At 42.5% G+C, this 27,230-nt stretch overlaps 1 protein-coding gene, 1 non-coding gene and 1 pseudogene across 2 annotated transcripts in view; 1 reads left to right on the top strand and 2 right to left on the bottom strand.

Moving 5' to 3' along the window:
- Positions 1 to 27,230, top strand: part of NUP35 (nucleoporin 35) — a 283,449-nt gene that overhangs the window by 168,082 nt on the left and 88,137 nt on the right. The gene's annotated exons all lie outside the window — the stretch shown is intronic.
- On the bottom strand, positions 15,055 to 15,166 carry LOC126933286 (small nucleolar RNA SNORA77). Its single transcript, XR_007718525.1, has one exon. It is a non-coding gene; the product is annotated as a small nucleolar RNA SNORA77 (small nucleolar RNA).
- LOC126932921 (keratin, type II cytoskeletal 8-like) lies at positions 20,576 to 22,021 on the bottom strand (annotated as a pseudogene).

Here is a 27,230-nt window from a genome sequence, read left to right as displayed (position 1 = left end):
TTTTCAATGAAAGTTGCCAGATTATCCAGTAGAGAGGGAGAGGTTTATGTTTCAATAGAAAAAGAAGGAATAAGCAAAGGAGCCGAGGCCTTGATAGAACAAAGAAGAGAGATGGATAGGAAGCAGATGATATATGTCTAGACTGATTTTTGATTGGTTGCAGGGAAAAGTGCAGGGAGGAGACAAGATTTGATATTACCTAACAGTTATTGATCACTTTCAATGTGTCATGTCCTGTCCAAGTGTCTTACATGTATTAATATGTTTCATCTTCATATCAAACTCTTAAAGTAGTGCTGAGACCAGCTTGGTCGGGGAGACCCTAACCCAGCGGCGCTAGAGGAATTAAAGACACACACACAGAAATACAGAGGTGTGGAGTGGGAAATCAGAGGTCTCATAGCCTTCAGAGCTGAGAGCTTCGAACAGAGATTTACCCACGCATTTATTGACAGCAAGTCAGTGGTAAGCATTGTTTTTATAGATTGTAGATTAACTAAAAGTATTTCTTATGGGAAACAAAGGGAAGGGCCAAAATAAAGGATAGGTTTGGCTAGTTATCTGCAGCAGGAGCATGTCCTTAAGGCACAGATCCCTCATGCTATTGTTTGTGTTTTAAGAATGCCTTTAAGTAGTTTTTCTGCCCTGGGTGGGCCAGGTGTTCCTTGCCCTCATTCTGGTAAACCCACAACCTTCCAGCATGGGTGTTATGGCCATCATGAACATGTCACAGTGCTGCAGAGATTTTGTTTACGGCCAGTTTTGGGGCCAGTTTATGACCAGATTTTTGGGGGGGGCCTATTCCCAACCTGTTCCCCTTCTTTGATTTGCAAAGTGATAAAAGCAAAGGCAGCTTTGTCGGTGAGCTACTTCTTGCGGGAGTCAGGATCTGCGTCTGCAGACTATACAAAGACAAATGACACAGATTAAAAGCACAATATTCATTGAAATCACAGAGCTTCTAAGAGTTTTTATCCATGTTAATGGATTACTAGCTGCTAATCTGTCTGCAGCTCCTTCAAGCACTCCAGTTCCTGGCATCCCAGGTGTGCCTGGGATGCTTTAAATATTTGTTCTTTTAATTTTGCAATATGCAAAGACAAGTTTGTAGAGAGTCCTTCTAGATCCCTTTTTGTTCTTTCCCAAATTTTTGATCTTATTAAGAGTTATTAACAGTTTCCACAAATCCTTATGTTTAGCTCCTACAACGGGCCATATCATTTGAGGTTGAGATGCCACTATACCGCCATGATTCCAGATAATACAAACTCTTGCCATCCTTCTTATCATTTCTACAATCTGACCATTTTGTTCAGACCAGCTGAACATGGTGTCACTGTGGCACGCAGACTGAGAGGTGCAATTCAAGCTAAACATCCTCTTAGGGGACCAGTCAATAATGATTCCGTAAGAATCATTGTGCGGCACCTCTGCCTGTTCTGCAATGCAATCTTCCTAAACAAGTACATTCATTTCTTCTGCCTAGTTTACAAATAGGTTTTTGAGGGCAGTATGCCTCAATTATAGGAGCAGATTTATTATGGTAAATATTGAGATCAGAAAGCATGTGTAACTGCATCATAGAGTGATTACATCCAGGCATTATTACCAGCCAAGATTGATAAATATGCCCAATAAGTATAATTGTTCTCTGTGTCAGCCCTTGTTGAAGGAATGCTCACGGCAATGGTGATCACTGCTATCAGAGCTACCATTCAATTAGTCATTGTGACTGGTTGTCTTGCTTTCCTCAGGTTTTCTTCCGCCTTCTGTGACAGCTTCTTGATCTCTCCCCAGGTGGGTAGCTGTGATTGATGGGTGTTTCTCGTGACAGTTGGGTCCTCCTCAGTGTCAACCTTGACATGGCTGCAACCGGGGGGTCCTCGGATTTCTCCCGGAATCTCTTCCTGGGATAATTGCTCTGGAATTAGAACTTGTGCTCCCAATTGTTGTAATAAATCTCTTCCCCATAAATTTATGGGTACAGAAGTTATAATTGGTTGAATAGTCCCAGGTTGTCCATCGGGCCCTTCACATTGCAAAATATAACTACTTTGATATACTTCAGGGGCTTTACCAACTCCAACTTGTTGTAATAAATCTCTTCCCCATAAATTTATGGGTACAGAAGTTATAATTGGTTGAATAGTCCCAGGTTGTCCATCGGGCCCTTCACATTGCAAAATATAACTACTTTGATATACTTCAGGGGCTTTACCAACTCCAACTATGTTAAATTGAGCAAGTTGAATGGGCCACGTGGACGACCAGTGCTGTAGAGAAACGATTGAAATGTCTGCTCCTGTATCTACCAAACCCTTGAATTTCTTTCCCTGAATAGTTATTTCACAGGTACGATGTTTATCAGTAATTTGATTTATCCAATAAGCTGCTTTGCCTTATTTGCTTGCTTTGCCTTAATTGTTTATTTCTGCTTCCAAATCCTCCTGTTCTTTTAATTTCACTTTTCCCCATTTCCACATACGGCACAATCAGGAGCTGTGCTATACGCTCTCCTGGCTCTGCTTTCCAGGGAACAGAAGTAGATATAACAATTTGAATTTCCCCATTGTAATCTGAATTAATGACTCCTGTTTGTATTTGTACCCCTTTTAAATTTAAACTAGACCTTCCTAGAAGTAATCCTATGGTCCCCGCGGGCAAGGGTCCACAGACCCCTGTTGGGACCTTTTGCAGGGGTTCCCCAGGCCCAAGGCTCAAGCTTTTGTGCAGCATAAATCTACTGTGGCACTACCAGCTGTGGTGGGGGACAGACATTGTACAGGGGTGAGGGAATGGCCTGAGCTGGAAATGCCCTGGTTTGGAATGGGGCCCAGGATGGGCCCCTCACGGCGTTTCCTGAATTTAAAAGGAAAAGGCTCAAATGCAGCTCCAATATTTCCCTGGTGATCTTGGGAGTGTATTCTAACAGGGAACTGCCAAGCTTCTAAATCACCCTCTTGTCTAGCTTGCTGAATTCCTGCCTGAATAGAACTGAGAGTGGTCGCTGGAGGCGCTGCTCAAACAGTCACTGGGGCAACTACTTTTCGCCCAGTGTCCTCCAGAAAAGAAAGATCTGGAGGGTCAGGCCACTCTTTTTCTTCAAAATAAGGATGGGGTGCAGAAGGGTAGGGATGAACCTCTCCCTCCATTGCCGCTTTAGCTTTAGCTGGCAAATGAACCTGCTCTGTAACTTCTTCTGTTACTTCATTATACTCTCCCTCCTCATCATCAGTGTGAAAACGTTCCAAGGTGGAATGAACCAGAGTCCACACTTATCCCATTGTTACCCTGATGCTTCTGAGCTCCCCTTCTTACTCACCATGGGGATTGCTTTAAGAGTACTTGGGTGTCCTCCAGCTTAGTTCCACATTCTCCAACTGTCGCTCCGGCAACCCTTTGACCTGGATTCGAGCCCCCACGTATGGGCGCCACTTGCCGAGACCAGCTCGGTCAGGGAGACCCTAATGCAGTGGCACTAGAGGAATTAAAGACACATACACAGAAATACAGAGGTGTGGAGTGGGAAATCAGGGGTCTCACAGCCTTCAGAGCTGAGAGCTTTGAACAGAGATTTACCCATGTATTTATTGACAGCAAGTCAGTGATAAGCATTGTTTTTATAGATTACAGATTAACTAAAAGTATTCCTTATGGGAAACAAAGGGATGGGCCAAAATAAAAGAATGGATTTGGCTAGTTATCTGCATCAAGAGCATGTCCTTAAGGCACAGATCGCTCATGCTATTGTTTGTGGTTTAAGAATGCCTTTAGGCCAGGCACTGTGGCTTACACCTGTAACCCCAGCACTTTGGGAGGCCGAGGCGGGTGGATCACGAGGTCAGGAGATCAAGACCATCCTGGCTAACACAGTGAAACCCCATCTCTACTAAAAATACATTTAAAAAAAATTAGTTGGGCATGGTGGCGGGAGCCTGTAGTCCCAGCTACTCAGGAGGTTGAGGCAGGAGAATGGCTTGAACACAGAAGGCAGAGCTTGCAGTGAGCCGAGATCGCACCACTACACTCCAGCCTGGGCGACAGAGCAAGACTCTGACTCAAAAAGAAAAAAGAAAAAAACAAAAAAATAATGCCTTTAAGCAGTTTTCCACCCTGGGTGGGCCAGGTGTTCCTTGCTGTCATTCTGGTAAACCCACAACCTTGCAGTGTGGGCGTCATGGCCATCATGTACATATCATAGTGCTGCAGACATTTTGTTTATGGCCAGTTTTGGGGCCAGTTTATGGCCAGATTTTGGGAGAGCTGTTCCCAACAAAGTAGGTACCCATAATCATTCCTGTCAAACAGATGAGTGTCTAAGGTCACAGCTGGTAAGGGGAAGAGCTCACACTCTTAACCACTGGAGTGTACTGATGTAGGTCAGTAGAACTGGTTTTGAGAAGATGAGAATTCCCCATTTTCTCATATTTTCTATTTCTCCAATGAAATAGAAATATTTCATAATCCTAAGAGGGAGGTCATACATCAGAAAATGTTAAATGTTCATTTGTGCTTGGTGTCATGTACTTAAGTGGTCAGCTGAAAAAAGCCTAGAGTCTGGGGTCAGATTAACAGAGTTGAAAACCTGGCTTTGCTGCTTACAGTAGTGTGACCTTGGACACACGAATAAAGCTCTCTAATCCTCAGATTTTCATCATGAATGGGGATAATTGTACCTACCTCACTAGATTGTCATGAGGAATATATGAGATCATTTTTAGCGTTTTCTTTTGTGCAGTTATACTAGCTATAAATGTTGCTTTTTATTACTACTCTTAAAGTTATTGTTATTATTATTGTCACTCCATTCTGCCCAGTTTTGTGATTTTCTATGTTGGTACATGGCTTCAGGCCCAAAGAAGATAGAAAGTTATGGATTTTTCTTTTTTTAGATGAGTGTAATGGAGGGAGAGAGTGGCAAAGAAATAAGAGTAGTGACTAGAGAATAATAGCCTACTTTAAATAGCCAACACATTGTGTTTTAGCATTCAACAAAAAGAGAATTAAAAATCTACCTAAATGTATTAAATTGCTGTGCTTGATAAACTCCTATTTCAACGTAATAACTTCCAGAAATGACATTTTCACTATTTCACACTAAGTACACACCATAATCATTATACTTCTAAGCCTTGATTGTGTGCAAATGTTAAGGACATTAATTTTTTTCTTATTATAAAAATATATATTATGTTAAAGTATTATAAACTCATTGTAAGATTATTTTCCCCAGTAAGACACTGCTGAAATCTAAATGTTTACAACAAGTCAGTTGTTCACTGATGTGTCAATTGAACTTTGCAGTCCCACTTAAATTAAAATCCAGGCCAAGTGCAGTGGCTCACACCTGCAATCCCAACTCTTTGTGAGGCAGAGGCAGAAGGATCACATGAGGTCAGGGGTTCGAGACCAGCTTGGGCAACATAACAAGATTCCCTCCCTAAAAAAGAATAATAATAATAATTTTAAACATTAAAATTCAGGCCAGGTATGGTGGCTCACACCTGTAATGCCAGCACTTCGGGAGGTCGAATTGGGCAGATTGCCTGAGCTCAGGAGTTTGAGACCATCCTGGGCAACATGGAGAAACCTTGTCTCTATAATAAATACAAAAGAAAAAATTAGCTGGGTATGGTGGCACGTGCCCGTGGTCCCAGCTACCTGGAAGGCTGAGGTGGGAAAGTAGCTTGATCCCAGGAGGTAGAGACTGCAGTGAGCTGAGATCGCACCACTGCACTTCACCCTAGGCGACAAAGTGAGACCCTGTCTCAAAAAAAAAAAAAAAAAAAAAAAAAAAGCCAGTGTTGCTTTACAGTCATACAAACTAAGCTGCTACTATAAAATCATGTTTTTCTGCTTTGAAACTATGAACATACACTGCCCCACCTAGACTGTTTGCATATTAAAGTTTTACCATTTCATAGATTATTTTTAATTGCTTCAACTCATTACTCTTTGCACAAACCTTTAGAATCAGAATTTATTCACATTTTCTACAACTACTTTTTACATTTCTTATTTCCCAATGGTCTTCATTTGTGCTATATTTGAAATGAAAGGATGAACAATTTACTTTTAGTTTGTGAAGAGAGGAAACCCACATTTCCTAACTAGTGTCCAATTTATTTATTTATATAGTTGATTCTACATGTAAAATATTAGGAACACATTAAAGCAAAGTTTAGCATTAAATATGTATCTATAAATACTTTCTTATGTCACATTTTAATTATATAATTATATTACTTAAGTAGTAAACATTTGTAAGTTGATTTAAATAAAAATATGTTACCTAATATATTAGCCAAAAGTGCTAGTAGTTCTGTTATAAACTATATTAGCTAAAAATGCACCTGCTACTACATTACAGACTATGGGACTACCAAACATCAGAAGAGAACTTTGGCTGTGCAATTCTGGAAATAACAGAATTAGCTTAGCGCACCCTCCTGTTTTAAAAGACAGTGAAAGACTTAAAGCCCGTGAATTGAGTCGGAAGAAAGGAATGAAGTGAGCCACACATCTTTATTCATTTTCCCCATGAAGTCAAAGCAGAAATAAAAACAAAGCTGAAATCATTTTTTCTTTATGCTGGTATTGGCCATTTAATTTTTGGTTACAAGGTTTCTAATTAGTTTTTTTTGTTTTTTTTTTTTTTTTTGACAGAGTCTTGCTCTGTCACCAGGCTGGAGTGCAGTGGTGCTATCTCGGCTCACTGCAATCTCCACCTCCCGAATTCAAGTGATTCCCCTGCCTCAGCCTCCCAAGTAGCTGGGACTATAGGCATGTGCCACAACGCCCAGCTAATTTTTTGTATTTTTAGTAGAGACAGCGTTTCACCATGTTGGCCAGGATGGTCTCAATCTCTTGACCTCGTGATCCACCTGCCTCGGCCTCCCAAAGGGCCGGGATCACAGGCGTGAGCCACTGCGCCCGGCCTCTAATTAGCTTTGAGTAATGGATCCCCCTGTATAAATCCACTGAAGCTGTGCATCCTATCCATGAAATATATACAAATATTTTAGTACAATTTTAAATAGTTGATAGTTTAATTAAGACTATATAAAGCTCCAGAGACCCTAGATTTGAAAACACTCTGCATTGTAATGGGTCTACCAAAAATGGCATAATAGAAGCAACTGTATACCCTGGTAATCATGTGCTAAGCATCCAGGTTTAACCTGACATAAATGTTAAAAAGAAAACTTTTTATACTGGGGGTGGTGGCTCATGCCTGTAATCCCAGCACTTTGGGACGCTGAGGCGGGTGGATCACCTGAGGTCAGGATTTTGAGACCAGCCTGGCCAACATGGTGAAACCCTGTCTTTACTAAAAATAAAAATAAAAAAAATTTTTTAAAGGCAAAAAACTTCTTAGAATGTCATCTGGATCTGTAAAAGGGCCTCTTTCCTGATGAGTTCAACGCATTACCCTATGGCAATCCTTCCCTGACAGTAATAAGGTAGCCTCCATTATCAACATTTTATCAGAACTAAATATCCCACTGTAGATCAATTACTCAAGTTCTCTCTTTATCTGCCTCCCTCTGGCTGCCAAGCCCTTTGGCACCTCCAACAGAAAGTGGGAAGGAGAACTGAAAACATGAGGCTCAAATTGTTTTGTTTTGCTTTCATTTGAACACCTTGACTAAACAGTTTCATGTAAAAGAAGATATGGAAACTGCTGATTAGAAAAAGTCTTTTAATGGTCTGCAAGTTATCATTTGTCTACGTGTCCCTTTTTCTTATTGTTGTAAGTAATAAAGAGTTGGATGTTTCTTAATGAAATGTACAGTGTTTTAAAGAAATCCTGTGGCTTCTGCACATTACATAAGCCATAGTTAGTCTGCCTCAGAATGATTGCAGAAATATTGTAAATTTAGTCTCAGAAACTGGCTGCTAATGTAGGCCCAGCCAGCTTTTCAGCTTTCAACACTGCTCTGTGTAAAATAGCACATTTGGAAATCTGTTGCTGGTACACCCTTTTCATACCATACCCTGTTCCTAAGAAGTAAAACTTAACATGAAGAAGAAGCATAAGATATGTGAAAGGGTCACAAAAACGGAAGAAGCAGCAACAGGTTCTAAAAATATTTGGTATTGGTTCAGCGTTCAAATACCTAGGCATTCATGTCTTTGAGTGTTGACAATATTCTCTCGTTAGCATAATACCTCTTCTCTTGATTTCAGTGCTAGCTGGCAAACTCCCATTCCACAGATGTACAACTGGCGTCTATTTCATCCTGCTTTTGTTTTTGTGAGGAAAAAGCTAATGTAAGGTAAATATCACCACCACCACCACCACCGTCATTATTTAATGTTAAATATCAGTTTGACACAAAGCAATGGACTTGACTACAATTATCAGAGTTAGTCAAGCTGCCTCAGATTTTTTGTGGAATGAGGTCATGTGAAAATATAATCAAACACTGTACTAGAAATAAGGAATTTTTTTTCCTTCTCTCCCTGGGAGACAGATTAGCTTAATTCATGTGAAATTGTTTCTTTTTCTCTTATGTCCTTTTCATTTCAAGAAGTATTCCTACCTTTAGTGTGAAGGGTTTATTTATTTATTTATTTTTATTATTTTTTCTTTTTTGGAGACTGAGTCTCGCTCTGTCGCCCAGGCTGGAGTGCAGTGGCGCGATTTCGGCTCACTGCAAGCTCCGCCTCTTGGGTTCACGTCATTCTGCTGCCTCAGCCTCCCGAGTAGCTGGGACTACCGGCGCCCGCCACCTCGCCGGGCTTTTTTTTTTTTTTTTTTTTTTTTTTTAGTAGAGACGGGGTTTCACCGTGTTAGCCAGGATGGTCTCGATCTCCTGACATCGTGATCCACCCACCTCGGCCTCCCAAAGTGCTGGGATTACAGGCGTGAGCCACCGCGCCGGCCTTGTTTTGTTTTGTTTTGTTTTGAGACGGAGTCTCCCTCTGTCTCCCGGGCTGGAGTGCGCAGTGGCGCAATCTCCGCTCACTGCAACCTCCACCTCCTGGGTTCAAACAATTCTCCTGGCACAGCTTCCCAGGTAGCTGGGACTACAGGCACCTGCACCACCCCGTCTGGCTAATTTTTGTATTTTTAGTAGGAGCGGGTTTGAGACGCGGAAGCTAGTCTCAAACTCCCGACCTCAGATGATCCGCCCGCCTTGGCCTCCCAAAGTGCTGGGATTACAGACATGAGCCACTGCCTTTTAAAAACTTTTAAAAAACTTTTTATGTGAAACCCCGTCTCTACTAAAAATACAAAAAATTAGCCGGGCGTGGTGGCTGGCTCCTGTAGTCCCAGCTATCGGGAGGCTTAGGCAGGAGAATGGCGTGAACCCGAGAGGCGGAGCTTGCAGTGAGTTGAGATCGTGCCACAGCACTCCAGCCTGGGAGACAGAGCGAGACTCCGTCTCAAAAAACAAAACAAAACAAAACAAAACAAAAAAACTGTTTATTACTGAGAATTTCAAACACGAAAAGAGTAAATAGAAGAGTATATTAACTTCCCATGTAATGATCACCCAGCTTTGACACTTAATGACATTTTTCCAAACCGGAATGTGAAAGGTTTGTCCACAATCTAAACCGGAACTCTTATTTATGCTAAAATAATACATTAGAATAAAAACTAATATAAGTAATAGTTAGAAACTTTTTGTTTTCGTTTTTCTTTCTTTTTTTTTTTTTGAGACAGAATCTCGCTCTGTCCCCCAAATTGGAGTGCAGTGGTGTGATCTCAGCTCACTGCAACCTCCACCCGCCAGGTTCAAGAGATTCTGGTGCCTCCGCTTCCCGAGTAGCTGGGACTACAAACGCACACCACCACTCCTGGCGCAATAGTTTTTGTTTGTTTGTTTGCTTGCTTGCTTGCTTGTTTGTTTTTGAGACGAAGTCTTGCTCTGTCGCCCTGGCTGGGGTGCAGTGGCTGGAGTGCAGTGGTGTGATCTTGGCTCACTGCAGCCTCTGCCTCCCGGTTAAAGTGATTCCCCTGCCTCAGCCTCCTGAGCAGCTGGATTACAGGTGCACACCACCATGCCCAGCTAATTTTTGTATTTTTAGTAGAGACGGGGTTTCACCATGTTGGTCATGCTGGTCTCGAACTCCTGACCTTGTGATCTGCCCACCTCGGTCTCCTAAAGTGCTGGGATTACAGGTGTGAGCCACCGTGCCCAGCCATTTTTTTTTTTTTTTTTTTTTTTTTTTTTTTTTTTTTTTTTAGGACAAGGCCTTGCTATGTTGCCCACTCTGGAATACACTGGCTATTCACAGGCTCACTGCAGCCTCAAATTCCTAGCCACAAGCAGTCCTCCCTCCTCAGCCTCCCAAATAGTTAGGACTACAGATGTGGCAAGCTAGACATTTTCACATTTCTTAATGGTAATTTTAATCAACATTTTAAAAAGAGGAGATGGTAAGAATAAATATCAAAGTGACACTCTTGGCAATAGCCAAACCAAGGAGTAAAACATGTCTATCAAACTGAACCTAAGCTAACAGCATGTGATATCATAATTATATGAGGAGTGCTTCCTAAATCCTGGTTTCTCAGAGAAGTAAGTGAAGAACGTACCCAGTGCTTTCATTTTGCTGAGTCACCATGTTGAAAGAGAGAACCATCAACCACTTACTGAATGAATCACTTTTATTTTTCTTCCAAGTAATTCACTCTTCTTTAAGAACTGGCAGGCATGAAGCTACCAGGACTTGTGCTGTCTGTCTTGTCAACAATAATATTCACCCAGGGATTACAGAAATGCTCTGAATAATAACATAGATTAGACACAATCTAAATTCTCATAGTAGGAAAGAGTTACAGGAGTTACAGTACATCTACACCAAGAAATTTCAAAATAATTGTATGCCCATGAAAGAAAATGTAGATAGGCAGGTCTTAGTAAAAGTAATGTATACCTACCTCTTTAAAGTGTTCTAGGGTCATAACCAAAAAGATTATGTTATTCAGACAAATGGGCCTTCTGAGAGGTATATCCATTTTTGATCTGACAAGGGATCAGGACAAGACAGGCATAGTGATCTCAAGTTCCACTTGGCCTGTGGACAATGACTGATTGTGTTGGACTTTTGAGGTACAAAATCCAGACTAATTTATGGGAACCAAAATGAAGTTGCACTTGAACTGTTTTATATCTTCTGTGGCACTTTAATGAAAACCATGCACTGAAGAGCCCATTGCCTAAACCATCCCATTCACAGGCATTCTATGGTGCTGCTCTACTCCTTTGAAATCCCCAACATTCTTTGCTTCAGCCAAAAAATGTAGTGGCACTGACTGCAGAGGGCGGCATTTTAAATGTACTTATGTCCAAAAGGTAGATGCAAATGCTCCAAACCCCCCTTTCCCTTTGTTAGCATGGATTAGGTCAGTAGGCAGCCTTGTATTGAGGAGGAAGGTGTAAGAGGAGTTAGTCTGTTTGCGGGTGGGTCTGGTGGGTCTGGAGTTGGGAAAAGAATAACGGTGGTAGTCTTGGTCTGGCCAGAATGTGCTGTAAAAAGTTCTCTATGCCCTGATAAGAGAAGGAGGAAGTTCTCTGTAAAGTCCTCTGAGCTGGCCACACCATGGCCAAGCCATCGTGACATTCCCCTGGCCTTGTGATAATGTACTTTGTGATATTCCCCATCCTGTGAATGTACTTTGTAACATTCCTCCCCGCCCTTGTGACAATACACCCTCCCTGCCCTTGAGAATGTACTTTGTAACATCCATCCCCTGCCCTCAAATAATTGCTCCTGACTCCACCGCCTATCCCAAACCTATAAGAACCAGTGATAATCCCACCACCCTTCGCTGACTCCTTTCTCAGACTCAGCCCCCCGGCACCCAAGTTAATAAACAGCCCTGTTGCTCACACTAAGCCTGCTCAGGTGGTCTCTTATACGGACGCTAGTAACATTCTCCTTCCCTGAAGAAGAGCAGAAGGAGAGAACTTATCAGCATTCAGAAATGCTATGAGAGAAGATGTGGCACTCCAAAGGCAGGAAACCATTTCAAAGAAATGTACTCAGAGTTGGGCGGTCAATAAGGATTGCTCTCAAAGGAAAAAGATGGTGTCACAATTCTGCCAAAGGCTGCTCCGAAAAAATCGTTTACCCTTATAAAAATAAAGCGGCCAGGTGTGGTGGCTCACGCGTGTAATCGCAGCACTTTGGTGGGCGGATCACGAGGTTAGGAGATCAAGACCATCCTGGCCAACATGGTGAAACCCTGTCTTTACTAAAAATACAAGAAATTAGCCGGGTGTGGTGGTGCACGCCTGTAGTCCCAGCTACTCAGGAAGCTGAGGCAGGGGAATTGCTTGAATCCAGGAGGCGGAGATTGCAGTGAGCCGAGATCGCACCACTGCACTCCAGCCTGGAGACAGAGCAGGGCTCTGTCTCAAAATAATAATAATAATAACAATAATAATAATAATGGCTTATGTTCTCCCTATCCCTCTAAATCTTGGAACATAGATAATTTAATGGCACTGGGAGTTGCAGTGTTAGGGGGAGTGGTAGAGCTATCAAACCCAAGGAGTTAGCTTTCCATTTCCCAGGAGCTGAAGAGGGCTGGGTAGAATCAGCCCTGCTTTTTACCATTCTCTTCATTGACATCTATTCTGCCCCTGTTCACTTCAGGATCACAAAGGCTTTCCTGCTCTCTTAGAGTCTGACATCGAAACCCCAGCAGAGGCAATGTGGAGGGGTATGTGATGGATGAGCATCTTTAAAATTACAGAAAGGGGTTCCCCCATCTTGAGAACACTTTTCAATCTATCCTCCTTTGGGAAAATTAAGATATTCTAAACTTTAAGAAAATGCTGCCAACTTTAATAGGAAAAAAAGACTAAATTATTTGGAATTTATGGGAATGCAATCCAGTTATGATGGTAAATAGCTTTTTTTTTTTTTTTTTTTTTTTTTGAGATGAAGTCCCACTCTTTTCGCCCAGGCTGGAGTGCAATGGAGCGCTATTGGCTCACTGCAACATCCACCTCCCGGGTTCAAGCGATTCCACTGCCTCAGCCTCCTGAGTAGCTGGGATTACAGGCATGTGCCACCATGCCCAGCTAATTTTGTATTTTTAGTAGAGACGTGGGGGAGGGGTTTCACCATGTTGTCCAGGCTGGTCTCAAACTCCTGGCCTCAGGCGATCCATCCACCTCGGCCTCTCAAAGTGCTAGGATTACTATTTACCCGGCCCAGTAAATAGTTTTAAAAGTCTCTTTTATTTACCTAACAAGGGGCTAAGATTGCCTAACTTAAGTTTCAGTTGTTTTTATTTCCCCTGCTTACCTTCTCATAATAGTTCGAGTGGAGAAATCATAAAATCGTAAGTTTAGACCTAAAAAAGGCCTCAGAGATAATTTCTTCCCCTTCATTTTATAGATAAGAAATCTCAGACCTGACATGGTAGCTCACACCTATAATCTCAATGCTTTGGGAGGCCAAGATAAAAGAATCATTTAAGCCCAGGAGTTGGAGACCAGACTGGGCAACACAGTAAGATGCCCCATCTCTAAAAATTAAAAAAAAAAAAAAGAAAGAAAGAAATTTGCCAGGCACAGTCGTGTGCACCTATAGTCCCAGTTAACTTAGGAGGCTGAGTCAGGAGAATCCCTTGAGCCTGGGAGTTCAAGGTTGCAATAACCTATGATCTTGCCACTGCACTGCAGCCTAGGTGACAGTGAGACCCTGTCTCAGAAAAAAAAGAAAAGAAATCTCAGAAAGGATAAATAGCTACATGTAGGAAGTCAAAAAGTTGCAGGAGAAACATTAAGTATAGATAATTCATAAAATAAAAATCAGATCCATGAAATCCTGAGTTTGTTGTAGAAAATGTCATTACACTTAACCGTATTTTCTCTGCAGATCTGAATATGTGTTTGTTGTCTCTATTTTTGTTGGTTAAAGAATGGATCAAGGTTTTCCAAAATTGTTTTTTGTTGCCACAGTGGAAATCTACAAAAATGGGTAATAGGCTATTTTGGGACCATTGTTCAGAAGTGCATTTATCTTAGAAATGGTTACCATGGAGATGAGCACACGTTGTATGACTCTACAGCTTGCAAGTTAGAGTCATCTATGCTACTAAGACATAAATAGCTATATACACACACAGATGCACAAGAGCTCATGCGCACATGCACAATAAAGTTATGTTGTTCCTCTTTTTGTAAAATAATAATAAAATTCCATGTAGTGCTGACCTTTGGTGGTGGAAGGGTCTGCAAATTGTAGACATTTTAAAATGTAATATTGTATGATGATATAAAAACCACTTTTTAAAAACATCATAAAGTAGTCTGAATCAAGTTTAAAGAGTAACAACATACTTAACAAGTAAAATAAATAATGAGAACATGTTTCTTAGACATCACTGCTTCTTAAAGTAGAAATATAAAAATCAAAAGGTAAAAAACAAACTCAGAATATATTACAAGAAGTTCTTGAGTTATTTTTCCCAAAGCACTCAATATTGGGCATAGGTATTTACCTAATTTCTCTCTCCCTCTCTAGCTAGTTAGGTACTTTCTTTCTCTTTCTTTCTTTCTTTCTTTCTTTCTTTCTTTCTTTCTTTCTTTCTTTCTTTCTTTCTTTCTTTCTTTCTTTCTTTCTTTCTTTCTTTCTTTCTTTCTTTCTTTCTTTCTTTCTTTCTTTCTTCCTTCCTTCCTTCCTTCCTTCTTTCTTTTTCTTTCTTCTTTCCTTTTTCCTTCTCTTTCATTCGTTCATTCGTTCCCCTTTTTTGTTTTTTTATTGAAACGGGGTCTCACTCTGTTGCAGTAGTGCGATCTCCGCTCACTGCAACCTCTGCCTCCCGGGTTCAAGCAATTCTTCTGCCTCAGCCTCCCAAGTAGCTGGGACTATAGGTGCCCGCCACCACGCCCGATTGTTTTTGTATTTTTAGTAGAGACAGGGTTTCACTGTGTTAGCCAGGATAGTCTCGATCTCCTGACCTCGTGATCCACCCACCTTGGCCTCCCAAAGCGCTGGGATTACAGGCGTGAGCCACCGCGCCTGGCCTTGTTTCCCTTTTTTGCTTGGATTTTTCTTTTTCTTCAGGAATGTTTGCCCCTCTGTGTCCCCAGGCAGCTACATCACCCTAGAGAGGCCAAAATGGTCACAGCACCCTGGAATGCTCACTGGCAGACAGAAAAAGCACCCGCTGGATGCTGAGTGAGTCTGCAAAAAAATAAATGTTTTCACATGTGTAAATTCCCAAGAGCCTAGCTACTTTCAGTGATAACTTGCAGAGATCACAAAGGCATATATTCTGATAAAGTTAATTTGCTTTAATATTTTTACCTTTTTCTTTACATTTTATAATGGATGTTTTCAAATTTTCAAACGAAAAATGAAAGGATAGTAAAATTAAGCCCCTTCCCATGTACCCATCACCCAGCTTCAATACTTATCAACATATGGCTAATTCAGCACTTTGGGAGGCCAAGACGGGCGGATCACGAAGTCAGGAGATCGAGACCATCCTGGCAAACACGATGAAACCCCATCTCTACTAAAAAAAAATACCAAAAACTAGCCGGGCGTGGTGGCGGCGCCTGTAGTCCCAGCTACTCGGGAGGCTGAGGCAGGAGAATAGCGTAAACCCGGGAGGCGGAGCTTGCAGTGAGCTGAGATCCGGCCACTGCACTCCAGCCCGGGCGACAGAGCAAGACTCTGTCTCAAAAAAAAAAAAAAAAAAGATTTTTAATGTAGAATGAGAGACCCCTCAGAAATCAGAAAAAATATCTTTTCACTCTACATAGCCTCATCTAGATTAATTAATATGTCTTTAAATAACCATTGTTTGAAAAGAGCTGGCATTTCACCTTTATGTATAGCTCTAGTGCTTCTAGCATTTAACTATTCATCATTATGAAATATCTACATAAATACTTTCAGGAAAATATACAGTTTTTTAGGAATATTTCCAGTAAAAATGTTACAGGGGACTCCTGACTCAATTGAAAAAGAAAGGATTGAAGATTAAAATAGAGACATGTCATATTGCATTGGACCAGTTGATTATCCTAAAGAATACTGACACCACAATAAATTTTGAGGGTAAGTGCTATAGCTTTCTAATTCATCAATTAAAAATCCAGAAATAGGGATGCTTTCCTTAATCAACTGGATCAGTTGATGTTTAATCCAAACATTTTCTCAGCTTCTTGGATATTATTCTGTTGTTGTCTCTACCAGTACATAAGACAGTGCATTCAATAACTTTATTACACACCATATCCTTTTAGTCGACATAAAAGTACTTCTTTTAAACTTCAAGATACATTCCCTATTATTTTGAATATCCTAGGATTTTATTAATTTAGTTCACGTTATCCATATTATTCCTGATTCTTTAAAACAATTTGATCATATTTCTTCCCAGCTTTTTATTATTTTAAATTAAGTCATATGTTTTATATTAATAAGTATTATTAATAATTAATAGCATTTTAAAGGAGGAGGATAGATTCCTAGAAGAAGGTAGGGAGGTCAACATTATCTGAAAATGACACTCTGGAAGTGAATTTTCCGTCATGGACAGTCTAGTACTTTCCGGACACAACCTCCAGCTGCCTCTAGTTATACGCCATCATATCTTTTCAAGCTCTTTAATTTGGCAGCTCTTCTACCACCCTATTTAAGTCGTTCTATGAAAAATCATCAGCTGATCTCATTGTATCATGTCAATTTAACTTGTCTTCATTCTCTGTATTCTGACTTCTCTGTAACTTTTTACACCACTGAACAACTTTTCTTTTTCTTTCTTTCTTTTTTTCTTTTTTTGAAATTCTATTTACTTTTGAATACATGGTTTAGGCTTTCACTGGTTTCTATAACTTCTCTTTATTTATTTATTTTTTTCATGTTTCATTTCTTTTCAAAACTCCAAATTTTGTTCCCTAAACCATCGTCCCTTCCTGGGCTTTCTGTAAACTGGCTCCTTTGAGAAGTTCATATCTTCTCATTCAGCCATCACCTTTATGTGAATGACCTCAACTCAACTCAGATATCCTGGCTTCATCACTCATTCATCCATCCATGAAATATTTATTGAATGCTTACAATGTGGCAAGCACTAAATAGATAAGTTGGGCTACTCAGCACCCTGGAAAAACACAGCTCATAGTCCTTTTAACACTAGTGTCCAAATTTCCCTAGCTAGAAATTGTCAAGTCATTTTTGATGACCCTCTTTCTTTAATCCCTAAATAAATTTTTAAAAATAAGTTTTCATTTATTTTTATTAAAAATTGGCTTTTGGTTGGACATGGTGACTCATGCCTGTAATCCCAACATTTTGGAAGCCTGAGGCAGGAGGATCACTTGAGGCTAGGAGTTAGAGATTAGCAAGGGGAAACACTGTGAGACTTTGTCTGTGAAAAAATTTTAAAAATTGTATTATTTAAAAGTACTTTATAGGTCATCATTCTTATGGGCTTCAACATGATTCAAGTTGTCAAATCCCTTGTACCTTCATTACTATCTTAGTTTCCTGATTGGTCCTCTGACTTATTTTCTTCAGCTTGTATAATGTTTTTTATCATGTTATTCTTAATGTTTATAAAACACTATAAGCCCAAAAATCTCCACCTGGTTTTTGAAGCTTACATAATCTAGATCCACCATGCTGCGTAAATTTTATTCCCAACATACACCCTTCTTAAAGCTCAGATGTTTCCCCACAAACACGTATTACTTTTAACTTCTATTATTTGCTAATACCTGTGACTCTCTTTTTCTGGGTTGATTTTTTTCCTCTTCCAAATGGAATTGTAAACATCTGAATGCCAAAATCTAGTTTTAATTGTTGAATTGTATCAATTCTAAAATGCACATTTCTTGCATTATTAACTTCCTGAAAATGAGGGTGTATCTTTTAATCAATAATGTCTTAAACATTTTAATACAGTTCAATTGGTAATATTTATTTATTTATGTTTTTCGTGGTACATAAAATAATAGTGTCCATAATCAATGGCATTTTAAATTCAATGAAATGCCTTTTTTTTTTTTTTTTTTTTGCACCTTGATAGTCTTTAATGGAGTATTTAGCTCTTTGCAGACACTCCAAAAAAGTTTGTTGGTTGATTGTATGGTTTTGAAGCATAAGTGGCTGCCATAAAGATAACCTGCATGTCTAGCATATACCTAATTTCAAAATTAAATTTTAAAATGGTTTGTTTTCTGAAGTGAAGTAGAAAAATAATTAGATAATTATTGATGGCAGCAGTGGCCCATCTGGAGCAACAGCTGTGAAGATGCTGGCTGCAGGAGGGATAGGGGGTGGTGGCTGGTGTTGTGTGTTCTGCGGAGCAGCATAAGCCAGGAACAGGTATGAGACCTGCCCTCTGTTGAGTTGGCAGGGCAGGAGCCCTGCACTCCCAGGCACAGTTGCAGCTGCACAGCTGTGGCTCTGAACCCAGAAAGGGTTCTTACAACCTCAGAAGTGCCTGCTGTCTGGCCTCCCACTGTCTGGCCTCTGCCTGCTCCTGGTGCCCACTCTAGTGCAAGCCTGGGTGCTGTCACAACCCAGCCAGGTGTGCATGTGTTCAGGTCAGTGCTGACATGCCGGCCCCCTACCACCTCAGCTCTCTTGGGACTTTGGGCACAGACAATAATGGGAGGGCGGTCGGGGGTGCTGAGGGAAGCTTGGCGTGGGCCTGCAGGCACCATTGGGCAATAACAGCCTGGGCACTGTGGATAGCATGTTGATGGCGGGAGACAGACAGGTTCCTGTGTGGAAAAGGGCAGGTCCCTGGTGAAACTCCACCTTCAAGCCAGGGATCCCTTGAAGCATGAGGGCTGGGCTGTCAGTTTCAGGTAGAGTCTGCACCCTGGAGTGACAACTTATGATGCCGTTTCTGGTCCCACCCATGGCTGCCCATGGACCAATCAGCATGCACTTCCTCCCTTCTGAAGTTCATAAAAACCCCAGGACTCAGAGACAGGCTCTCAGAGACAGGATGACCTGTCTGCGCAAAGGAGCTACCCACTCTGGGTCTCATCTCTGCAGAGGGCTGCAGATTCAATGGGACAACCAGGCTGCAGAAAGGAGTTACCCACTTCAGGTGTCCTGAGAGCTTAATGTTGCTCAATAAAGCACCTCTTCGCCTTGCTCACCTTTCAATTGTCCATGTACCTCATTCTTCCTGGACGCAGGACAAGAACTCAGGACCTACCAAATGGTGGGACTGAAAGAGCTGTAACACAAACAGGGAAGAAACACTACACACCCCTGCCACTGCCTGCTCACCAAGTTGTGGGTGACAAGAAGGCGAGAAGATTTGCCACCCTTTGGGGTGTTCAGACCTAGGGGCTCCCCAAACCAGGGCTGTGACACCCTCTTTGGGGCTCTGCAGTTTTTGGCATCTTCAAGCTTCTGGGCACCACCGCATTCCCTTCATACTCAGGTGCCCACAGTGGGAACTGCTTGCGATGCATCTGATCCAGCCGCAGGCTTGCATGAAGCCAGAATCTGTGCTGGCATCTGGAGCTGACTACCCTGCTGCAGCAACCGATGTGCCTGACTGTGCACAGTGGCCCGACCCCCTGGTTGCTCATGGACGCATGCCTCACTGCTGTGTGCCTGGCTCCAGTCTCTTCCGGGGCATGGGATCCAGTCTGGTAGTGCAAGCTGAGCGCAGTCTCAGGTCAAGTGGGCAGAATGAGTCCAGCAGGCCAGAGAAAACTTGGGCAAAGGCATCACCAGCCACAGAGGTTTACAGTTGGAAGAGCGACACCCTAAGGATCCTGTGACAGTATGTGGAGACTGCTTTTTAAAAATACCATATATCACAATGAATAGAATTCTAAATTTCTGGATTTAGAAATTTAGAATTCTATTCATTGTGATATATGGAATTTTTAAAAAGTAGAAATAGAGAGCATCCCATGCTCTATTTCACTGAGCTTGAAAAATATCTCACTGGTTTTGGGAAATGTGAGATTCTTAAATATTAGCACAAACATACAAGGAATTGATATTTGAAAGGAAATGCAGAAAGTCTCTATATCTCAACTGGACATGGTGGCTCATGCCTGTAATCTCAGCACTTTGGGAGGCTGAGGCAGGTGGATCACAAGGTCAGGAGTTCAAGACCAGCCTGGTCAGCATGGTGAAACCCCGTCTCTACTAAAACTACAAAAAATTAGCCAGGCGTGGTGGTGCGTGCCTGTAGTCCCAGCTACTCAGGAGGCTGAGGCAGGAGAATCGCTTGAACCCAGGAGGCAGAGGCTGCAGTGAGCCGAGATCACACCATTGTACTCCAGCCTGAGCAACAGAGTGAGACTCCATCTCAAAAAAAAAAAAAAAAGGAAGTTTTTATATCTCTGTTTGTATTACTATATATATTTCGCAGAGCTAGCTGAGGTTTTATTTTGGAAAAAAAAAAAAGCTATTGAATTGTAGCTGGAGGCACGGGCTAGGGGAGTCCTCAGGTAGTAAACTCCCCCCTCGGCGGATGGGCTGAGGGCTAAGACTGAGGCTCAGGTGGGTCTCCCATTCCCTGTGCTGCCCTTCACAGCAGGCTCCCTCACGGGCTCTGGTGCAGCCACAGGAGGGGCAGGCTGGGAGGGGCTGCCGTGGCTATTCACTTGGATAGGACCTCAGAGGACTTGGACACCAGCTTCCCATCACAGGTCTCCATCTTCTTCACAACCACGGCCCTAGTGTAGCTGGTGCAGCTGAAGGAGCTGGAGCCTGTGCCAGAGCCAAAGCTGGAGCCCAGGTCATAGCTAAGGCTGGGACTTGTGAGACCCCCATAGGCCGAGCTCAGACCACCTGCATAGCTGCTGGTGGTCTTTGTATGGATGCTCATGTTCCGTATCCCAGACTCCAGCCGGCTCTCCTCGCCCTCCAGCAGCTTCCTGTAGGTGGCGATCTCGATGTCCAGGGCCAGCTTGGCATTCATCAGCTCCTGGTACTCACGCAGCTGCCGCACCATGTCCTGCTTGGCCCGCTGCAGTGCGGCCTACAGCTGGGACAGCTTGGGGTTGGCATCCTTAATGGCCAACTCCCCGCGCTGCTCGGCATCTGCAATGGCGGCCTCCAGGGAAGCCCTCTGGCCTTTGAGACTCTCAATCTCAGCCTGGAGCTGGCTGATGTTCCGGTTCATCTCGGAGATCTCAGCCTTTGTATGCCTCAGGTCATTCAGTGTCTGCAGCTCCTCATACTCGATCTGGTACCGGCTGCGGTTGGTGATCTCGTACTGCGTCTTGACCTCAGCGATGATGCTGTCCATGTCCAGGGAGCTGCTGTTGTCCATGGACAGCACCACAGACGTGTCTGAGATCTGGGACTGCAGCTCTGGGATATCCTCTTCATACAGCTGCCTGAGGAAGTTGATTTCGTCGGTCAGCCCTTCCAGGCGAGACTCCAGCTCTACCTTGTTCATGTAAGCTTCATCCACATCCTTCTTGATGAGGACAAATTCATTCTCCATCTCTCTACACTTATTGGTCTCATCCTCATACTTGTTCTTGAAGTCCTCCGCCAGCCCCTGAATGTTGCCAAGTTCCGCCTCCAGCTTCAGCTTCTCCTGGTCCACAGTCTCCAGCTGCTGCCTAAGGTTGTTGATGTAGCTCTGGAACATGTTGTCCATGTTGCTCTGAGCTGTCTTCTGCTGCTGCAGGAGGCTCCACTTGGTCTCCAGCATCTTGTTCTGCTACTCCAGGAACCATACCTTATCTATGAAGGAGGCAAACTTGTTGTTGAGGGTCTTGATCTGTTCCTTCTTCTGGGTGTGCACTGCCTGGATGCTGGGGTCCACCTCCAGGTTAAGGGGGCTCAGCAGGCTCTGGTTGACAGTGACAGTGGTGATGCCTCCCATGCCACTGGCCCCACCATAGCCTCTGCCCAGGCCACCCCTGAAGCTGCTGCTGCCCACTCGGGAGCTCAAGGAGCTGATGCAGGCACCAGGCCCACTCGTGTAGGAATGGCTGCTGAAGGCCAGGGGACCAGAGGTGGACACCTTGTAGGACTTCTGGGTCACCCTGATGGACATGGTGGAGGCAAGAGTGGAGGCAGGCAGGCTGAACCAGGCGAAGTTCCCAGAAGGAGTGGAGAAGCTGCTTCTTGATTGACTTCTTATATTATCAATATAATATAAATAACTAAGGCTGGACTTGGTGGCTCACGCCTATAATCCCAGCACTTTGGGAGGCTGAGAGGGTGGATCACCTGAGGCCAGGAGTTGGAGACCAGCCTGACCAACATGGTGAAACCCCATCTCTACTAAAAATACAAAAAATTAGCCGGGCATGGTGGTGCTTGCCTGTAGTCCCAGCTACTTGGGAGGCTGAGGTGGGAGAATCACTTGAACCTGGGAGGTGGAGGTTGCAGTGGGCCAAGATTGCGCCACTACACTCCAGCCTGTGCGCCAGAGCAAGACTCCATCTCTCTCTCTCTCTCTCTCTCTCTCTCTCTCTCTCTCCCCACACACACACACACACACACACACACACAAAATCACACATATATAACCAAAAAATGTTGTGTAATCAAAATACTCTAATAACAAATTTATACATAAGGAATTACATTCATGAAGAAAGTTTACATTCAAACTTGTTTTAATTGAAATTTTTTTTTTTTTTTTTTTTTTAGACGGAGTCTCGCTCTGTCACCCAGGCTGGAGTGCAGTGGCTGAGATCCTCTCAGCTCACTGCAAGCTCCGCCTCCCGGGTTCATGCCATTCTCCTGCCTCAGCCTCCCGAGTAGCTGGGACTACTGGCGCCTGCCACCTCACCCGGCTAAGTTTTTTTGTATTTTTAGTAGAGATGGGGTTTCACTGTGTTACCCAGGATGGTCTCGATCTCCTGACCTCGTGATCCGCCCGTCTCGGCCTCCCAAAGTGCTGGGATTACAGGCTTGAGCCACCGCGCCCGGCCTTAATTGAAATTTTTAAAAAGTCTTCTAAAGGATCACACAGGAAGCAGGTGCCATAATCATGAGAGGAATTTTGTGGGTTTTGTTTTGTTTTGTTTTGAGACAGGGTCTCTCTCTCTTTGTCACCCAGGCTGTAGTACAGTGGTATGATTTTGGCTCACTGCAGTCTCGACCTCCTGGGCTCCAGCAATCCTCCTACCTCAGCCCCCTAAATAGCTAGTACTACAGGTGCGTGCCATCATGCCCAACTACTTCTTTTATATTTTTTGTAGAGACGGGGTTTCACCATGTTGTCCAGGCTGGTCTGCAACTCCTGAGCTCAAGTGATCTGCCCGACTCGGCCTCCCAAAGTGCTGGGATTACAGGGGTGAGCCAACGTGCTTGGCTGAATTTTGTTTTTCTCTATATTCATTTCAGGCTGTGTCTGCATGTTCTTAGTGAAGTGCAGAATTGAGATTACTAACTCAGGCTAGAAATTGTAATGCAAAGGGGAGGATTTTTGATTATTTATAAATGATTTTTACCCATATAAGTCACATCCGAATTAATGAGGATTACATATTCCCATGGCAGATTTTATTACGTAATATGTCAGAGCATGTAATGTAGTGGGATAAAAGTGGATCTTAGAATTCAACAGACCAGTGGCCGGGTGCGGTGTCTCACGCCTGTAATCCCAGCACTTTGGGAGGCCAAGGTGGGTGGATCACCTGAGGTCAGGAGTTCCAGACCAGCCTGGCCAACATGGAGAAACTCTGTCTCTACCAAAAAAAAAAAATACAAAAATTAGCCAGGTAAGGTGTCACTTGCCTGTAATTCCAGCTACTCAGGAGATGGAGGCAGGAGAATCGCTTGAAGTCAAGAGGTGGAGGTTGCAGTGAGCTGAGATCAAGCCACTGTACTACAGTCTGGGCGACAGAGCAAGACTCAGTCTCAAAAAAATTTTAAAATTTAAAGAATTCAACAGACCTGAGACTAAGTATACAAGATCCACTGCTTACTACTTCATTGCAATTTAGCCACTTTATCTAAAAGTGGGATTTTGTGAGGATTAGAGGTAATGCTCAGAAAATGTCTAGCATAGCACTTCACATAGACACTCTAAATCTGTTAGGAGACAAGAATTATACGGAGAACATAGGAACATATTCTAGGATGTATTCACTTCACACTTTTCCCTTTTCCTCAGATCCAAGGCCCTTTAGCCCTTGTAAGGATGTGCCCTTTCTTGCAGGACAATCTCTTACCATTCACGTGTCAGCATAGGCAATGCCTTCTCCAGGGGTGGAATGCTGCCCTCTCCCTCTGGCCTGGGTCTAATAACATTTTGCCTCTTATTTCTCTCCTGCCAGCACTCTAAGCTAGCTTTGTGTAAAGGATTTTTGCCCTTAAGGGACTTTTTGGAAAGCCATACAGTGCAGTGGAACAAGCATTGTATATTGAGTCAAGGGACCTGAGATTATAAGGGATGTGAACTTGGGCAAATCAGTTTACTTTTCTGCACCTTGGTTCTTCTGCAAAATGTTGATATGAGTTGGATAGCGTCTAGGTGTCAGGATATTAACAACCAATGTTACTGCAGACATTAATATTCTAGTATTACCAGCAGGGACTGCAGCTATCAGTATATAACCAACAACTCTACCCATCCTCTACAGAATGATGTGGTGTATAGAATATGGGCTCATGAGTAAGATAGAACTGTGTTCAACCTTGTTACTCAGATCTGTTACCTAACAGATCTGAACTGTGTGACCAAAGGCTGTGTCCTTAGGTTCCAAGTTAAATGTCCTTCTTTATAAAAAGAGAATGGATACCTATTTTATTAGGTTATCATAGGGATTGAATCAGATACTGTTTTTATATTCCTGGGACATAGATCTGTTCTTGTTGAAGGCGTCTTTAAATCCATTATAGTGCACAGTCTTCATCTTATCCAACACTATCAACAGCATATGAAACAGCTGATCACACTCTGCACTTTAATACATTTTCTTTACTTGTACTCTCAGAACTCTCTCTCTCTCATTCATTTTCATTCAACTCCCTAACCTCTCCTTGTTAGTCACTTTGGTATAGATGAGGCTTCTCTATCAACCCTCACTACCAGGCCATCTCATTCAGCTCCATGGCTTTATATAGCATCTTTAAGCTGATTACTCCAGAAGTTGCATTTCCAGCAGATACCTCTCTTATGAAGTCCAGATTCATATGTATAGCTGCCCACTTGATGTCTCCATTTGGCTGACTAATTGACATCTCCATTTGGCTGACTAATAGGAGTATTAAACTTAACAAGTCACAAACTTCTCATATTCATATCACCTCTTTCTTGGTAACTGGCAAATCTATTCTTCAGTTGCTTAGGCTAAGAACTTTGGAATTATCCGAATCACTCCACATCAATCTACTAACAGATTCTCTTGGCATGATTCTCATGTGTCCCTAGAATCTGACTACTTCTTACCTTCCTTCTGTTGCCATTCTAGCCCAAGCAACTATCATCTTCCATCTAGACCTCTGTAGTAGTCTCCTAACAACAAGCAGGAAAGGGAGCTCCCTTTCCTTATAGTAGCCAGGAAGACCCTCCTATGGCATAAGCAATGTCATGTCACTTGTCATAGGTTAAGTTTCCTGGAAGCTGACTGAGGTAGAGTTTAGCATGTAAGACTTTTCAAAGAGTGCCCTTGGGATCAACATTTGTGGAAGGGAAGAAGAAAGCAGAATTGGGCAGACACAGAAGTTAAGTGGCTATACATATCCAATGACAGGCTTAGCCAACCACATGTTAGCTTTTCAGAGCTAGAATGGCTCCTCAGAATTGTTCCAAACTGGGCTAACACACAGATCTTTATGCTCCCTCATCAATCAGCCATGGATATGGTCTATTCCATAAGGGACACAACCTCAGCAAAGCAGCCCTCTGCAGCTGCAGCAGTCCCTGAAGGGATTGTTACCTACCAGTCAGCCAATAGTACACCCGGTAGTGGAGACAATAGGTATTCATTGAAGAAGGATTGGGGTAGCACAACACAGGATCCATCATATGACTCCTTGCCCTAGTTCCTTCCTGTGGCTTCCCATCACTCAGAATACAAGCCAAAGTTCTTATCCTTTCTCTCTGTCCACATCTCCTCCAACTCTTTCCCTTAATTCACTCCCTTAAAGCCAAGTTAGCTACCCAGGTGTTTCTTGAACCTCTCCATCTCCTACTAGTGCACTCCTGTTTCAGCACTTGGCATAGACATTCCAAATCTGTCAGAAGATTTAGACACTTGGCTATGAAGCTATTCCCCCATATATCTACAGGGCTGGCTTCTGCACTTTATTCAAGTCTCTATTCAATTTTCACTGAATCAGAAGTGCTTTCTCTTACCACCCTAAAGCAAATAACACACTGCCCTCTCACTCCGTTCCCTTATTTTGCTTGATGTTTTTTTTTTAGCATTTAAATTGTGACCCAACATCGGTATATGTATATTTGTTTCTTGCTTCCTCCACTTGGATGTAAGATCCATGAAATAAGGGACTTTGTTTTTATTCATTGCTATATTTCCAATGACTGTCACAGTGCCAGGCACATAGTTGAATCTCAATAAATATTCATTAACTGTAATTATTTTGGAAGCAGGGCAGTATTCTACAGTAACTAAGAATTAAGGCACTGGACGGAAACAAACATAGGTTTTATTTGTGATTCTAAACTTATGAGCTGTGAAATGTAGACTATGTGATATGCTTTCTCTGTACCTGAGTTTTTCCCAGTTGTAAAATGAAGATGATTATAATAGTATGTACATAATAGGTTAGGGGTGAGGTCAAATAGGATAATGCATGTAAAGCATTGTTAAACAGCTAAGTGATAATACTAAGAATCTAAAATTGTTTATAAGCACAGTGCCTACCATGCAGTAAATGCTTAATAGTACTTATTTTTTTGATCATTATTATGATAAATATATGGATTGATTTATGGTTAGAGTTGTTTTTTGATGAGCCTGTGATTGTTGTTTTAAAAATGCAAATAGTTTCTTCAGTTTTTCATTTTCGGATGTCCTGCAGATAGCCTGAGCTTATACATATTTTTTTCTTTTTCTTTTTTCTTTTTTTGAGACAGGGTCTTACTCTGTTGCCCAGGCCAGAGTACAGTGGCATAATCATGGCTCACTGCAGCCTCAAACTCCTTAGCTCAGGTGTTCCTCCCACCTCAGCCTCCCAGGTAGCTGGGACTACAGGCACGTGCCACCAAACATGGCTAATTTTTTTGTATTTTTTTTAGTCGAGTTGAGGTTGCATCATGTTGCCCAGGCTGGTCTCGAACTCCTGGGCTCAAGCAATCCACCCATTTTGGCCTCCCA

Source organism: Macaca thibetana, chromosome 12 (genome assembly GCF_024542745.1).
Source record: "Macaca thibetana thibetana isolate TM-01 chromosome 12, ASM2454274v1, whole genome shotgun sequence".
Lineage (NCBI taxonomy): Eukaryota > Metazoa > Chordata > Mammalia > Primates > Cercopithecidae > Macaca > Macaca thibetana.
Note: the sequence above shows the minus strand (reverse complement) of the source record. Positions and strands in the feature narration are given on the sequence as shown.